Source organism: Maniola hyperantus, chromosome 27 (genome assembly GCF_902806685.2).
Source record: "Maniola hyperantus chromosome 27, iAphHyp1.2, whole genome shotgun sequence".
In the NCBI taxonomy this organism is placed as follows: domain Eukaryota; kingdom Metazoa; phylum Arthropoda; class Insecta; order Lepidoptera; family Nymphalidae; genus Maniola; species Maniola hyperantus.
The window spans coordinates 3,492,986-3,509,590 of NC_048562.1; the positions used below are offsets into that span (position 1 = coordinate 3,492,986).

Genomic DNA, 16,605 nt, shown 5'->3' on the forward strand with positions numbered 1-16,605 from the left:
AGTGAATTTTTTTTCTAAGAAAGTTCAGAGTCCCTCAGCGTGCGACTCGCGACGGAGAGCTCTATGCTTATCTGTACGTGATCAGAAATGAGGAAATCTGTAGGAGAACTAGAGAAACCGACATAGCTCAACGGGTTGCGAAGCTGAAGTGGCAATGGGCAGGGCACATAGTTCGAGAAACCGATAGACGTTGGGGTCCCAAGGTGCTAGAATGGCGACCTTGCACCGGAAAGCGTAGCGTTAGAAGACCTCCCACTAGAGTCGCAGGGAGGAGGGATGTGGAAGTCCCTACAAAAGACCTATGTCTAGCAGTGGATGTGTGAAAAGTGAAAAGACGCCCTAAGCACGTCTTTAACGATCCCGACGATCAAATCATGACCGACAATGCTCCCTATCTCGTAGGCCTACACAATACAACCTCATCACAGCGTCTTCGCCGACGAAGACTAGGTCCCCGATTTCTAACGTCACCCGGACGTGGACTCACGCCACGGCCTCGGGGGCGGGTGGACTAACCAGTTGTCCAACAACTCCACCTATCCCAAACGTCATCCTAAGCCGTGGTCCGAGCCTCACAGGAGGCGCCCTTGAGAACGTTGCCCCCCGAACTCTCGAATTATTTCTTCGAGCCCTAGGGCTCACCCCCAGGCGGAGCGTGCGCTCGCCACCCTCCCCGGTGACGCTGTAGCAGCCAGTAGGGCTTCGCAGCATAGTCAATCCGAACCAACACACAAAAAAGTGGACGTCTATTGGTTGATAATAATGATGATGATGAACTGTTTTCGAACAGGATCTATTAAAACGTAGAAACTTGCTACCTAGATACTCCTCATACTCTTTACTAAGTCTAAGTAGGCAGATAAGATCATTTTGCGCTATTTTATTGCATTGGACCAGCTGTTATTTTGCCAGGAGCCCGATTGATGGATAAAATACTTTAGTGTGACTGTTTCCACGTTCAATCCGATCCGATATTAACATCTGACGCTGAGAAGAGGCTTTAATAAATCTTTAAAATAATCAATCAATCAATCAGCCTGTTTGCGTCCACTGCTGGACATAGTCCTTCCCAAGAGCACGCCACCACACACGATCCTCCGCCTTCCTCGTCCACCCACTTCCCGCTATCTTCTTAAGGTCGTCAGTCCAGCGGGTTGGAGGTCGTCCCACACTGCGCTTGCTGATACGCGGTCTCCACTCCAGAACACGTCTGCCCCATCGGCCATCGGTTCTGCGGCAGACGTGGCCTGCCCACTGCCACTTCAGCTGGCTAATTCGTTGGGCTATGTCGGTCACTCTGGTTCTCCTACGGATTTCCTCGTCACGGATTTTGTCCCTCAGAGAGATACCCAACATAGCCCGCTCCATAGCCCGCTGAGCGACTTTAAACTTGTGGACAAGGCAATAAAATAGACCGATATTTCGACAAGACCATGACTCGTGTTCTCTTCTTTCTAAATATATAAAATGAAAAGGAGACTGATTGACCTACTGACTGACTGATCTATCAACACGTTCCCTCACTCTAATTCACTTTGATAGGTAGGTACCATGGCAAAACAAAACATGGACGTTTAGATAAATTTTTCGAAAAATCAACAAAACGGTTACGCATTTCATTGATATTTCTTTCGAAACTGTCTCAAAATCCATTAAAACGTTAAGTTGTTAAGGATATCATACCCTTAGTGCATTTTTCTACGTAATTGCTAACTCACTTATTCTTAGTTGAATTAATCGGTTTTCTATAGAACTTTTATAGGCGAAGGAACTGGCAGATGGCTATATGTTGAAGTATTTGACCCCTTTTAAATAGTTTTCTTCGTTTTTAGGGTTCCGTACCTCAAAAGGAAAAACGGAACCCTTATAGGATCACTTTGTTGTCTGTCTGTCTGCCGTCTGTCCGTGAATAAAAAACTGCCATTCCCCTTCCAGGTTAGCCCGCATCATCACTTACCACCAGCTGAGATTGCAGTCAAGGGCTAACTTGTATCTGAATAAATAAATAAAACCTATAGGGTAGTTCCCGTTGATCTAGAATCATGAAATTTGGCAGGTATGTAGGTCTTATAGCACAAGTAAAGGAAAAAATCCGGAAACCGTGAATTTGTGGTTCCATCACAAAAAAAAATTAAATGTGTTCATTAAAAAAATTAATATACTAAATCACTTGTATAAAAGTATTAGGTAGGTATACCTTGCAGGATGGTACGGAACTCTCCCTGAGTGTGACTCGCACTTGACCGGTTTTTTATGTACTGTGTAGGCATTAGGGAATTGTAATTGCAGCTACTGTATAACAACCCTTTAGCGATAGTAACAAGAACCCGGTTTACCGTCTTACACTTTATGACTAAAATTCAGTTTCATGGTCAAAGCGAATTGCGTCTAAGACTGAAATCCATAGAGCGTACTTTGACTTTGCTTAGAATTAAGTGTTAGTTAAAAGAGACAGAGTTATGTAAGCGATATAGCGCTGTCTCGTTTTAACAGTGTCTTAAGTCTGAGCAAAGTCTAAGCACGCTCTATAGATTTCAACATAAGTATACCTACCATTCTCTCTCATATCATAGGTACCATTCTCTCTCTTTCTCTATCATATCTCTATTATGATAAAGAAAGAGCCTGTGAGACCTTCGTTATTTCATAATAGGTCCTTAGCTGAAAGTTTATCTACGTATTGTCCCCAATACAGGAAGGAACGATCTGTGACTATGAAGTTTTGTTTGGATCATCGTGTGTTTGGTTGGTGGCATCGCCGATTTTCAAAAATACCGTAAGATTTTAGCAACTTTACCATACAAGAGAGTGATATACCCTCATCTGGTGACAGAAGGGCTGGCTCATTTTTTGCGCAACGGATCAGCCTGGCTGTCCAGCGCGGAAATGCAGCCAGTATTCTTGGCTCCATTCCACGCAGGCATGATTTGTATAGTAATTAGATAAGGCTAGCTTTTGCTTATTGTAATATTTTCAATAAAAAAAATAGTAGATCAATCTAAAAAAAAAAAGACAGTGATATATTATTAAACTAATATTATTGTGATATTATTAATATCACTCTCTTGTGTCTTGGTAATATCATATTACCTATTGAGCAACTGCCGAGTTTCTTGGTAAGAAAGGCATTCCAAACCATGCACTTGTAAACGTTTATTTAAATAAAAATCTATTCTATTCTCTGTTCTATTCCGAACCAGCCCCCCAATTGTGTAAGAATAACCATTTCATGGCTATCGCAATCGTCAAGAAATTCTGCCCTTTGATTGGTTGATTCGCTGTTTACATTTTTTCACAGCCAATCAAAGTGCAGAATTCTTGACGATTGCGGTAGCCATGAAATGGTTATTCTTACACAATTGGGGGGCAGGTGGTAAGTAGGTGTTTATTTGACGATTCAAAAGTATTTGTAAACAATATTTCTATTTCTATTTCTATTGATTTAAGTGCTCATAGATACTTTTGAGATGCACACCTGTTATGTATTTTGAAATTCAAATTATTAAGCTAACAGACAAACTCTCAAAACTTGATCAAGTTTTACAACCCAATAAACACGGTTTAAAATTCAAAACTTAACCGATTAAAAGATAACCCATAAGCGATTTTATTACAGCAATTATATTCCGAAAATACCGCTTTACACTAAAGAGTCGAGTTCGAACGCAAATCGATAGTAATTATTAATTTATGGGGTATGTATACCTAGCTACTTACTTTGTGGGTAGTGTCCAGTAGAGATGGATTATTTCACAGGTAGCATGTGAAAGATCATGTGAAAATGATTTTCATAAGTAGCACTAGCTATTACTTAAAGTATGAAAAATCACGAAGCAAATCTCACAAAGTTTAGAATTCTAAAGGTGACTGGTTGGACTAACTGACTGATCTGTCACCACACAGCACAAACTACAGGACGGCTTGGGCTAAAATTTGGTATCCAGATTCGTAGACATCCGCTAAGATTTTTTTTTGGAAATTCAACCCTTACGGGGGTAAAATAGGGGTTTGAATTTGTGCAGTCCACGCGGACGAAGGCGCGGGCATATTGGCATACAATCCCGCTTTACCGTTTAAATTTCGTTTCGTAATTGACTTGAGCTATGATTCTAAAGAGTCTTCAAAGGAAAACACACGCATCGCTTCGTGTTAGAAAGATAAAAACATGTATAGACTATACCTAGTTAAATTAGTGTAGCTACCTAGTACACGTATAATACAGTACCTAAGTAAAAAGTTTTTCGCACTTCGTAACGTAATATATCGCCATTTACCTAAAAAAACACATTCCGTGAAAAAGCACCTAAAAAAAGCGATAATTGAATTTTCCGTGCTAAATCGCCGAAAATCACCGAAGAAAAATAATAATTTCACCAAATGAAAATAATTCAAAAGTAACAGTAACCCCCCATCCCTAATATACCTACCTACTTTGTGAATAGTGTCCAGTAATAATAAATTAACATCGACATGACAGTGTTATGGGGGAATGAACTTGGGTGATGTTTTTTTTATTTATTCTATGAAAAATTGGCGCTTCACTGCAATACCTGTGGATACATACTAGGATTTTAAACACTCGTCATGCGCCATTTTTGCTAATTTTTCAACCATTTTGCCTCCTTATATATTGTCCGAAATTCCTCAGTGCTTGAAGACCAAAGTCGTCGAACAATGCGTGTTGCCAGTGATGACATATGGATCCGAGACATGGTCGCTAACTACTTATGGGTCTCATAAGAAAGCTCAGAGTCACTCAGCGGGCGATGGAGAGAGCTATGCTTGGAGTTTATCTGCGTGATCAAATCAGAAATGAGATCTGTAGGTGAACTAGAGTAACCGACATAGCTCAACGGGCTGCGAAGCTGAAGTGGCAATGGGCTGCAGGGCGCATAGTTCGAAAACCGATAGACGTCGGGGTCCCAAGGTGCTGGAATGGCAACCTCGCATCCGAAGACGCAGGCGCAGCGTTGGAAGACCCCCCCACTAGGTGGACGGACGACATCAGACGAGTCGCAGGGAGCCGCTGGATTCAGGCGGCGCAAGACCATGGCGTGTGGAAGTCCCTACAAGAGAGCTATGTCCAGCAGTGGACGTCTATCGGTTGATGATGATGATATTTTGTTAATCACTGCATTTACTTAATACTTATTAATGTTACATTGTAGAAATTTTTCTGTTTTATTAAAATGGAAGACAGCATTTTACAATTTATTTATTGCAAAAATACCAAAAGATTATTATTTATTATTAAATTTACCAGCGGCATTCGTTTGGTGGCGTCTGTCAACTTACTGCGCGTGCAAGAGGTCGCCATTTCAGCATCTTGGAACCCCAACGAATATCGGTTTTTCGAACTATGTGCCCTGTCCATTGCCACTTCAGCTTCGCAACCCGTTGAGCTACGTCGCTTACTCTAGTTCTCCTATGGTTTTCCTCATTTCTGATTTGATCATGTCGGAAAACTCCAAGCATAGCTCTTTCCATCGCCCGCTGAGTGACTCTGAGCTTTCTTATGATGCCCATAGTTAGCTACCATAAACGATACCTATAGAAAGAAAAGTTGATCCTGCCGATTTTCTTTTCAATTTTTGGCTTTGCAGGTAGGTACTTGATCACAATCTGATTTGAGGGAGGCAAAAAGTCATCGATGATAAATTTTCGCCATGTTTCGATTTCAACTGGTGATGATAAGATAAGATAAGGGGTAAATGCAATGTCTGAGATGGTACATGATTACATGGAAGGGGCATTTTTATGGGTATCGTCTTTCGACTAAAGTAATTTGTGGTTTGTCCGAAGATGGTAGCGGGCTACTTGGACAGTATAGCAGCAACAACTGACTGACTGACATATTATTATGTTGGAGGTATAAGCAAGCGTTACTTGGCGGAAGTCCATGATATACAAGTACGGGCCGAAAGTAATGTACATCGGCCTTTGAATGACATTTCGGCTATGTAGAGCGTTGTCTCTGTCACTCAGACAGTGCTCTACAAATTTGCTATCTCCTTCTACAGGTCGATGTACAGTACTTTCGGCCACGTACTGTACCTAGGTAGGTACAAGGAATCAGTACCCTTATTATAAATGCGAAAGTGTGTTTGTTGGTTTGTCCTTCAATCACGTCGCAACGGAGCAACGGATTGACGTGATTTTTTGCATGGGTATAGTAAAAGACCTGGAGAGTGACATAGGCTACTTTTTATCCCGGAAAATCAACGAGTTCCCACGCGATTTTTAAAAACCTAAATCCACGCAAACGAAGTCGTGGGCATTAGCTAGTACCTACTTAGATATGCACCGCCCGCCCGCCCTTTCAATACTAACGAGTGTTAAATCTTTCTTCAGAAGGTCTAAAGGTCCTCTTAGGTTTCTACATTTTTTTTACCTTTTAAGCCAACTAAGTAAAACCAAAGTAGGTACCTATACAAACAATTGGGCATTTCCTTGTCATGGCCTATATGCCTTGCTTACCAGTTTTTTTTGTTCCTTGGTTGTTTTTTGTTGATTGGGCTTGAAAGCATGTTTTTGCTGATTAGTTTTTTTTTTTTCATTTTAACTTGACGCTAGTTTAAATCTATACCCTTAGGTACTTCTATCCCCTACCCTATCTATACCCTACTTATAGGTACCTAAAAGAGGTAAAGTTTGTAAGTTTGTTTGTAGGGGGTAATCTCTGGAAGTACTAAACCGATTTTGTGTTTTTTAACCAGTAGAAAGCTTCATTATTTCTGAGTGACATAGGTAATATTTTTTTATTTATTAGAGATCCCTACGAAAGTTGTAGTAAGCTACCCGTGCGACACCGGGGCGGGGGACATGAAAAGAGCCTCCCCGCGTGGTGTTTAGTTTTATACCGATCACAAGCACCCGGCGTCCCTGGGAGCAGCTACTACATGAACAAAATCAGTAGGCCGACTAATCTTTTCGCCGAGCTATCGCGGTTGCGGCTGTTTGAGCTGCCCATGTTTGAGGTGACCGTCGACTCGAGAAGAAGAAGAAGACCGGGGCGGGTCGCTAGTTAGTAGGTAGGTAGATATAAAAGATTTGCCCCCACACTCCACAGTGGCAGAACACAAAATGATGCCTACAACGCGACGCGGGTGATAGCCTAGTCCTAGTTCAGATGTCGGCCTTCTATTAAATTTCCATTTCAAATTTTCATTTGAAAATGGAATTTCCAATTTTTAAGTAAAAATAAAATAAAATCACAAGTAGGTACCTATTGTTTTTTGTTAGGTATCTTAGGTAGGTATCCATTTCTTACCTAAGTATATTTTGGTACCAGAACCAGGTTACCTATCTAGAAAGTTAGGTAGTTAGGTAGTTAGGAAAAATTCCCTAAATAATTAATTTGTGTTTTATTTATTCTTTTTGACAAGGTTTGGTTGACATAGATTAAGTACCTAGCTAAGGCCAATATAAAAAATAGGTGCACCACAATTATCTTAAAATAAATGGGACATACCTACCTAGATATCAAATATGATTAAAATAATGGGAAGTAGAAATGTAATAAAATTATGTTGATTATAAATTACAGAAAAAGAATACTTATTAATAAATTAACAAAAACAAACAGGTAAGTATTGTGACGGATATTTTTGCTAATATTTTTTAAAGTTAGAATTAGTTTTTTTTTGATAAATTCTTGGTTAATAGTGAAAAACAACATAAATTAATATCGTTGATCTACTATGTTTAATATAAAGCAAAAAATATAGATTTTTTGTACTTTAGAAACAATTTCCAATTAGAATCTTATTAGGCCTAAGCTGTATATCTATTACTATGTAGGTACCTACTTACAATGTGTATCTACCTATCCATTCTTTAACATACCTACTATCCTCATAGATTAGTACATATATTATTACCACATTCTACATACCAATTACCAGTAGGTACGTACGTACCAAACTCTACATATTTTTTTGAAAACTTAAAAAAGTTTTTTGCAGTTAGGTCCTAACCAAGTCTCTAGAATTAAGAGAAAATTGAAGGGCGAGTATTTGAAAGTAAAAAAAGTTTAAACTTACGGTTTGATGTTGCCTTAAATTCGAGAACACAGCATCACTGTCACTTTTTGATAATCACAATTACTGTTACAAAATTTTAAAAAAACACTTGTCTTTTCACTGGGAGGTGGGTATTAAAAATTCCTTTTTTTAACTTCTTTTTTAATAGACACGGCTAAGTTAAATTTATTTAAAAACCGACTTAGATTAATTTTTATTGGTAGAGTTTGAGTTTAAAAATGATAGAGAAAAGAAAATCCGAATAAAGAACGCCACTGGGTGTGTGAAATCAAAATATGATTGACGGCAATTAGCGAGAGCGGGACAGAAATATAATTATAGATTAATTAACGATCCATAAACAATTTCGCAATTATAGAACACGTGGCGTCATTTTGTGCTGCGCGAAAACCGCCCGCGTTTCGACAATCACGTCACTGATGTCATTTTTAATCACAATCACAATCGGTCCGACCGAAATCCGCGATCACAGTCCTAATCGGTGATCATTTTCGAATCGCAGAAATCACTGACTATCAGCACACACTAAACTCGAATGATAACAGTCATCAGCTTTCGAAAAAACGGCGGATCGTCACTGACAGTTGGGTGAAAAAAAAAACCGAAGTACGCACACAAGCACAATTTTCTGTCCAATTAAAGGTAATGTTTGTAGATATTTTAATAGCGTTACCCCTCCGCAGTAACCCGACACAACCAACTCGCGATGGATTTAAACACTTAATGATCGGTTGAGGGAAATTGTCCGCGAAACGAACGGCCCAATGTATAGCGCTCTCGCTCTAATTAGTACGGATCTACGCCGCTTGTATAGGAGATCTGGCGCTAGTGTTGCGTGTCGGGAGGGGCTTATTCAAAGGTGGAACGTTTTGTGGGAGGAGTTAACGTCCGATTGGTGGGCAAAGATGGCGCGATTTTTTCGTTTGTACGTGCAAAGCGTTTCGGTTGGTGATGTCGCATCGATCGTCGGGCCCGAGGTTGCCATTACGTTTTTTATGGATATTTTTTGGCGGTGCCTTGTGCTTTAGTAACCTGTTAGGGTGACCACGCCCAGCCAGCTTCGGAACGTGCAGACTGATTTCAATCCAGACTCCGGCCGTAGGCTTTTCGACTTTTTTTTGAAGTGTTGTTTTTTTTTGTGACGGTGACTTTGATTTCAAGTGTGGTGCCAGTTAGGATGTTACATTGACTTTCGTCTTGTTTTTTTTTTAGTTTGTAAGTAAGTATTGTGTATAACAAAAAAAAATAGCCAGATTATAACTAGGTAAATTAAAATTGAATTTTGGGGTATATGGATAAAATTAATTAAATAAGCTGAGAGTATCTGTTGAAAATAGGGTCATAAATAATAATAAAGTCTAAGTATCAGAAAGTACCTAATAGTTACGTGAGTAAAATATTACAAATATTTTAAGAAAATACACTTTTCCTTGTAGAATTTTTTCCTATAGTTTGTTATGTAGGAAAGTTATAAAAATAACTATGTAATTATACCTAAAGATAGTTTATATTGTTTGCTTTCTTGACTAAAATTCTTATTAGGCACCTAGGTATTGACACAATATTACCTACAAAAAAGTACAAGGAATAGTAATAATTATACTTAGGTACTTACTTCATAAGTGGTACCTGTCTAAAATTTAGATACTTAATATTTGTAAGAATAATAATTTTTATTAAAAATATTAGGACCTAGGTTGTTCTTATGTTATAGCACCTACTTTAAAGGTACTAAGATAAGTAGTTAAAGGCTAGGTATGGTTAAAGACCTGGAGAGTGACATAGCCTAGGGCAAAGGCGGGATAGATGCCCCACTTTTTGAAAAAGCGTTCTAATTTCAAAAATAATAATATAATTTGAATGATTCCTGTTAGTACCTATAGCTAGTTTTATCTTTCATGTAACGTTACGACTAGTTTTTGTTGACCTAACAATTACTGGTTTTGCAGAAATGGAAGTTTTGTAGACCCATTTTCTGGGGATAGATGCCTTTTGAAGGAATAGATGCCCCGCCATGAAAATGCCAAGGAGGATAGATGCCTTATGGTGAAAAATATTGAAAATATGTAATTATTAAAATGTTTTATTTATAATCTTTGAACATAATTCTAAAATGAGTCTCACAACCATATAAAACTAAAAAAAACCCTTTCCAACAAAAATAATTCAACATTTAACTTTTAACGTTCCCTATGTCATTTCATTGATTCCCATGTTGTTTTGGTCTAGGTATGTCTGAGAACTATATTTTAAAATAATATATAGATATTAGTTCCAGAAGAACATAAACATAGTTAAAATGCGCTGACATATTATATGTAAAAGGGCATGGGGGACAGATGCCCCTAAGGAACTCATAAGAGCATCTATTTCGCAAAAATCGAGGCGTCTATCCTTTTTGATAAGGATAGATGCCCTTTCATTTTTAACTAAATCTAAGTATATATATAAAAGGAAAAGGTGACTGACTGACTGACTGCTTTTAATTATTGTTTGTTTTAAGATAATTATAATGGCGTTACATACTTACTTTTAATGTTTGATATAAAGGGAGCATTTAGACTGATTAAAATATCTAAGTATATATAAAAAGAAAAGGTGACTGACTGACCGATCTATCAACGCACAGTTCAAACTACTGGACGGATCACGCTGAAATTCGGCATGCAGATAGCTATTGTGACGTAGGCATTTGCTAAGAAAGGATTTTTCAAAATTCAACCCCTAAAGGGGTAAAATTGGCGTTTGAAGTCTGTATGAAAGTCTGTCAGTTTTGAAGTTAGAATCGCGAAAGTTTGTAATTTACACTTATCTATCTTATCTAATATTTATACCCTCAGGGTATAAATAAAGGGGTTTAAAATTTGTGTAGTCCACGCGGACGAAGTCGCGGGCATAAGCTAGTTAAATACAAAACAGAGAATAACACCTAGGCGTGTAGATACTTTATGAACCAAAGTAGTTTTTTTTGACATAAAAAACGAACGGAACTTATTGGTACTTATAAAGTTATGCAATAAATACTTACTTACGTTTGAGTTTATCAAGCATTTTTCGCGTTCGCTGCGGAGATGATCACACGCACAAGCCAAACGCATCTGTTCTGCAAGATGACCTGCGAGGACTTAGGTGTGTGGTGCCTAAGCTACTTATTTAAACTATTAATTCTTTGTTGCGATTTTGGGAAGTTAGGTTTTTGAAAGTGTGGCATCTATCCCACTGGGGCATCTATCACAACTTTACCCTACTTGTTACCCAGAAAATCAAAGGACCCCACGGGATTTTAATCCTAAGTCCACACGGACGAAGTCGCAAGTTTCATCTAGAGATTCTGCTTAAGTTTATAATACCTAGGCAAAGATCGAAAACCATGCAGCCTATTCAAACGTAACCATTGACTTATAAGTATATTACTTCGTATGGACAGGGCTATTGTACAAACAAAATGGCACCGACTCAGTGGTGCTTTACCACCAATGGAACCTCAGAGACGTCTGGATTTCAAACGGGTCTTTCATTAGTTGGTATCTAAGAGGTGGCGCTGGTTTATTTGGTTCCAAAACCGTGAAAAATTTTGTTCGCTTGACCATATCTTGTCATTTATATCGATGATCGTTACTGATATCTATTTAAAAAGCCCACAAGCGACACATTGACATATATCACTGTTAAAGAATGACAGGCTGCCATTTATTTATGGAGGCCAATAGAATATATAATAAGTAGGTACGGTAAATTACGAAATTAAGTACTTAATAAATAGACTTTATGAAGTTATCTAGGCACTCAAAGAAATAGGATTCAATGTGCTTTTAATTATTGTTTGTTTTAAGATAATTATAATGTCGTTACATACTTTTAATGTTTGATATAAAGGGAGCATTTAGACTGATTAATATATCTAAGTATATAAAAAGAAAAGGTGACTGTCTGACTGACTGACCGATCTATCAACGCACAGTTCAAACTACTGGACGGATCGGGCTGAAATTTGGCATGCATATAGACGCCAGCATCCGCTAAGAAAGGATTTTTGAAAATTCAACCCCTAAGGGGGTGAAATAGGGGTTAAAAATTTGTGTAGTCCACGCGGACGAAGTCGTGAGCATAAGCTAGTTAGATATACGTTACACAGGTAGGTATCTAAAGTGTAGACTTAAACTAAGACACTGGGTTTATACATTGTGTAGAGCGTGGTAGAGCGATGTATCTTCTATAGGTACAATCATCATCATCATCATCATCATCATGATCAACCCATCACCGGCTCACTACAGAGCACGGGTCTCCTCTCAGAGTGAGAAGGGTTTGGCCATAGTCTACCACGCTGGCCATGTGCGGTTTGGTAGACTTCACACACCTTTGAGAACATTACGGAGAACTCTCAGGCATGCAGGTTACCTCACGATGTTTTCCTTCACCGTTAAAGCAAGTCATATTTTAATTACTTAAAAACGCACATAACTTCGAAAAGTTAGAGGTGCGTGCCCGGGATCGAACCCCCGACCTCCGATTAGAAGGCGGACGTCCTAACCACTAGGCTATCACTTCTATTCCGTCCATCAAGATGCGTTTCAATCATGCGTTTGTATAACCGATATGAATATCTATCTACAAGATTTGTAATACCTAAGTAATAAGTGACTTATATATATTAGGTACTTCGTATGGACAGGGCTGTTGAACAAACAAAATGGCACCGACTCAGTGGTGCTTTAGCACCAATGCAACCTCAGTGACGTCTGGATTTCGAACGGGTCGTTCATAGAGGTGGCGCTGATTTATTTGGTTCCAAAACCGTGAAAAATTTTGTTCGCTTGACCATATCTTGTCATTTATATCGATGTCATCATCATAATCTAAAAATTTAGAGCCTCAATAGCTCAACGGGTAAAGGTGTGGACTGACAACCGAAAGGTCGACGGTTCAAACCCCGCCCGTTGCACTATTGTCGTACCTACTCCTAGCACAAGCTTGACGCTTAGTTGGAGAAGAAAGGGGAATATTAGTGTAACATGGCTAATATTATTTAAAAAAAAAACAATCATTAAAAAAGGTGACTAGGATCACTAGGGGTTTACCATAGCCAATAATTGGGCTCTAGGTAGGCTCTACATTATACAGGCATAGTGCACAGGCCAAGTGCGAAATTCTAGACCTAACACACCTTTGAGAACATTATGGAGAACTCTCAGACATTTTGTAGGTTTCCTCACAATGTGTTCCGCAACCGTTAAAACAAATGGTAAGTACCTACCTACCTACTTATTCAAATAGCAAATAGCTTTATTATTTAGTAAAGAGGAATTTACTAATAACGGTTTAAAAAATAAAATACTATAAAACTATTTAGATAGGCATCTAGTATTTAAACTGTTGGTAGGTTGTAACCAAAGTCATGTTTATTTTTAGTTTTGGTTACGAGGGGACGATTCACACTTAACCGTGTCATGAGTCATGTCATTACATACCTAGTATCTATAGTACGCGCTGTGGCGTGCAGGTCATAGAGGCATAAAAGCACTGCTTACCCCAGTTGTATGTAGCTCAATGCATATTTTTCATTATGACCTACTATAGTAAACAGGTTCCTACCGAATTAATGCTTACCCTGGATTCAAACCTCGTGCACGCCACTGAGTACGCGACAGGTTGAGATAGCAATCGGGTAGGAAACGCTCCGCACCCCCGCATAGCCCCCACGTTAACCCGCTGCGGGCGAGCGCGAGTGACGTGCGGGTGTACGGGACGTCCCACCACCTCATATCCCAATTGCTATCTAGACCTGTCGCGTACTATACCTATGTTGCTATTTACTAGAAACCATACCTAAGTTAAATATCATTATCAGACAGAGTAGGTACCTACCTAAGTAAATAGGTATAAAGTAGGTACTAGATTGGTAATTGAGTAAAATGCCATAAGTCAATAAGTAGGTATATCTAAATATTATGTTTGATAAAATGAAAAAGAACTAAGCAGAAAAGAGGACTCTGGACCAACTTTAGGAAAAAGATTATCTATTACTTATTAGACCTTTAAAAAAGCGAACTACATACTCTGGCTAATCACGGAATTGTTACATCCTAAAGTCAATCAATCAAAAGCAGCTTTTAAACAATAATTAATTAATTTGTATTGTAATGATAATTATTTTTGAAACTAGCTTACTTTCATAATATTTTCATCATTCATTTCCTTCTGTATCTTATTTGGTAGATAAGTATTTCATTTTATACTAGCCTTGTTTACTTAAAAATATTTTGCTATCCATAGGTAGATATATAGCAATTAATTCGTCTTTATTCTTTATTTATAGTTAACATTTAGGCGGTTTTGTCGGTTGTGCCGTCATAAAATACCTATAAAATAATGATTTGAAATGCTAATAATAATTCATTATTTATTAGTCAGGTAGTTTATGAAGACGATTGGCTCCGTCAAAGTGTGGGTTGACCCTCAAACACACACAAAAACCCGTCCATACGAGACGAAATGTTAATACCCGTGACAAATTGATTTATACGCATAAAATCAATTAAAGTCATTATTGATGGCGAAAAATTTATAAAATCATTGATTTTTCTAATAATTCCTGTTTGTAAAAGTAACACGGTACATACCTACCCGCACCGTCTATTCTTTTTTTAAATCTAAATATATAAAAGGAAAAGGTGACTGACTGACTGACTGATCTATCACCGCACAGCTCAAACTACTGGACGGATCGGGCTGAAATTTGGCATGCAGCTACTATGACGTAGGCATCCGCTAAGAAAGTATTTTTGAAAATTCAACCCCTAAGGGAGTGAAATAGGGGTTTGAAATTTGTGTGGTCCACGCGGACGAAATCGGGGGCATAAGTTAGTGATAGGTAATATAATTCTTAATCGTGTGATTGAAATGTGAATTGACCATTGACTTATATATTACTTCGTATGGACAGGGCTATTGAACAAACAAAATGGCACCGACTCAGTGGTGCTTTAGCACCAATGACGTCTCAGTGACGTCTGGATTTCAAACGGGTCGTTCATTAGTCGGTACGTATCTAAGAGGTGGCGCTGATTTATTTGGTTCCAAAACCGTGAAAATTTTTGTTCGCTTGACCATATCTTGTCATTTAGAGGCTCAATAGCTCAACCGGTAAAGGAGTGGACTGAAAACCGAAAGGTGGACGGTTCAAACCCCGCCCGTTGCACTATTGTCGTACCTACTCCTAGCACAAGCCTGACGCTTAGTTGGAGAGGAAAGGGGAATATTAGTCATTTAACATAGCTAATATTTAAAAAAAAAAAATATATCGATGGAATTGATTGAAATGTGGACGCAAAAACGAAATAAAATTTTTTTTTTTCACCAAAACACAATACGAACTAATTCATTGATTGTTTTATTTAACAAACCTTTCCAATTAAAAATAAACCAAACTCAAAAAAAAACGCGTTTCACAATTAGTTCGTTACGTTAATATCCAAATTAATTACATTTTCTTAATAATAAACCACATTTCCAGAGAAGGGGCGAATAAATAAATAAACAATAAAGGCATAAAATGGCTATTAGAGTTTCTAGGAATGATCCGCGCTGCGCCGGCGCCTCACAGAGAGGTTTATTGACTAATAGTAATAAAATCCTGACTTGTGTTTAGTTATTGACCGCAACCTCGTATAATAACTGTAAAATTAAAAAAAGTTAAAGGCAAAGGTATTATAAAACTCCATATAAGCAAAATTCAAACAATTGGGTATTTGCCTGTGTCAAATATAAATTATTTCTCAGTGTTTATTAAATAGAGGGTCTTCCAAAATATGTAAAATCCACGCCCTTTGTTTGTTTTTAGTGTAATAACCATTTTAAATCCAATAAACTTAAAAAAGCACGTCAAATGATTTCAGTATTTCATAGTAGCTCGCTTACTAGGTAAAAGCGCGCGTTTTGAAGTTTGATAAAAAGTTACTGATTTGACTAATTGTCAAATACCGAATTGTATTTTTTAGAATAGAATCATCATCATGATCAACCCATAGCTGGCTCACTCCATAGCACGGGTCTCCTCTCAGTATGAGAACAGTTTAGCCATAGTCCACCACGCTGGCAAAGTGCGGATTGGCAGAATTCACGCGCCATTAAGTTACTTCACTGGTTCGGGAGTAACTGAAGTACGCTGAGAGCATTACATGAATATGTCATTCAATGTTCTCAGCGTACATATTCAAAATCCTTTGATCTTTTATCGTTTTGTATTTTATGTCTTTTTTCTTGTACCTTTATTTGTATTTAAATTTATTATTAATTATCTAGTTAGTGTAAGTGGCACTGCCGTTCTAATGAGATATAAAATAAATAAAATAAAATAAATTAATTAAGAACATTATGGAGAACTCTCAGGCATGAAGGTTTCCTCATGATTTTTTTTCACCGTTAAAGCAAGGAAAAATTCCTCCGCAAAGTTAGAGGTAACCGCCAGTGATCGAGCCCTAGACCTCTCAATTGGAAGCCGAAGTCTTTACCACAGGGCTCTCACATGCTTTTTGGACACTAGAAAACGAGTTGTAGAGTA

The 16,605-nt window shown here is 38.1% G+C and overlaps 1 protein-coding gene across 3 annotated transcripts in view; it reads right to left on the minus strand.

Annotated features, from left to right (window-relative positions):
- Positions 1 to 8,747, minus strand: part of Dll (homeotic protein distal-less) — a 152,340-nt gene extending 143,593 nt beyond the window's left edge. For all 3 annotated transcript variants that reach the window (XM_069507982.1, XM_034982652.2, XM_069507981.1), the window contains exon 1: positions 8,043 to 8,747. The gene's annotated coding sequence lies outside the window, so the exon portion shown is untranslated. The remainder of the gene's footprint in view (positions 1 to 8,042) is intronic.
- Between the last annotated feature and the right edge of the window lie 7,858 nt (positions 8,748 to 16,605).